Genomic DNA, 857 nt, shown 5'->3' on the forward strand with positions numbered 1-857 from the left:
TGCATTCGCGTTTGTTTTTCTTTTCCTCCTTGTCTTTGCTGCTGCCTCTCCACGCGTTGATGAATTTGTCGAATCCGTGTTTCAGCTGAGCGACGATGCTGATACATGCACGCTTTGTCTGTTTGACTTCTGAGCGGGGACTTCACGGGAGGTGTGTCGGAGTGGTGCCATGCCTGTGTGCCAGTGATGGAAATTTGTTGATGTTCCAAGCAAGCTCGGACGCGATCAATGACGATCTATTCAACGCATTATCACCTTTCGGGTCTGATGGCTGCCGGATCTTTTTCCTAACCCTCTCCCCTTTTTGCTATTTTTTTTTTTTTGCCTAATGCAACGCGAGGCTGCTTGTGATGCAGTAGATGTTCAATTGCACCGATTTTGCGTGAGGACAGCCTAACACAGACCTGCACTGAGATTATCGTCAACTCCTCCCCTCATTCCAGCCACCTGCTGCAGAATTCAGATTTGCCGCGAATGTGATGACAGAGTTTCCGACGCCATGTGGCGTGACGAAAACGATGCGTGCCGAGACATCCGTGAACTCAATCTTTCGCTCCGACCTGATGCATAGCGGCGTGCGAGCTGGGACCTCGCCTGTTGCCTACCGCCCGCCCAGCACACTTCGCGGGACTCAGCATCCCCATGCACCCCACTCCCTCCGTGTCGCCGCGGGTACCTCGTGTGCACGGCTGCGGACGATGAGCACCCAAAACCGATCAATTAACAGCAACATCTGAGTACATGTCGTGACGCAAATCGTGTTGCTGACGCAGAGTGCCGTCCCATGGCGACACGCGAGTGTTTGTGTGTGTGTGTGTGTTTGTTTGTGTGTGCGTATGTGTGTGTGTGGGTGGGGG

At 53.2% G+C, this 857-nt stretch overlaps 5 non-coding genes across 5 annotated transcripts, besides 1 other annotated feature; all 5 read left to right on the forward strand.

Annotated features, from left to right (window-relative positions):
- The first annotated feature begins 53 nt into the window (after positions 1 to 53).
- On the forward strand, positions 54 to 138 carry Tc00.1047053399913.10. Its single transcript, XR_008253917.1, has one exon. It is a non-coding gene; the product is annotated as a C/D small nucleolar RNA (snoRNA), TB9C2C2 (small nucleolar RNA).
- A 37-nt stretch (positions 139 to 175) lies between these two features.
- On the forward strand, positions 176 to 272 carry Tc00.1047053399913.20. The gene has a single exon (XR_008253918.1). It is a non-coding gene; the product is annotated as a C/D small nucleolar RNA (snoRNA), TB9C2C3 (small nucleolar RNA).
- Positions 273 to 343: 71 nt separating this feature from the next.
- Tc00.1047053399913.30 lies at positions 344 to 418 on the forward strand. The gene has a single exon (XR_008253919.1). It is a non-coding gene; the product is annotated as a C/D small nucleolar RNA (snoRNA), TB9C2C4 (small nucleolar RNA).
- A 56-nt stretch (positions 419 to 474) lies between these two features.
- Positions 475 to 570, forward strand: Tc00.1047053399913.40. Its single transcript, XR_008253920.1, has one exon. It is a non-coding gene; the product is annotated as a C/D small nucleolar RNA (snoRNA), TB9C2C5 (small nucleolar RNA).
- A 122-nt stretch (positions 571 to 692) lies between these two features.
- Positions 693 to 772, forward strand: Tc00.1047053399913.50. The gene has a single exon (XR_008253921.1). It is a non-coding gene; the product is annotated as a C/D small nucleolar RNA (snoRNA), TB9C2C6 (small nucleolar RNA).
- Positions 773 to 798: 26 nt separating this feature from the next.
- Positions 799 to 853: a microsatellite.
- The last annotated feature ends 4 nt before the right edge of the window (positions 854 to 857 follow it).

Source organism: Trypanosoma cruzi (assembly GCF_000209065.1).
Source record: "Trypanosoma cruzi strain CL Brener chromosome Unknown tcruzi_1047053399913, whole genome shotgun sequence".
NCBI classification, from domain to species: domain Eukaryota; phylum Euglenozoa; class Kinetoplastea; order Trypanosomatida; family Trypanosomatidae; genus Trypanosoma; species Trypanosoma cruzi.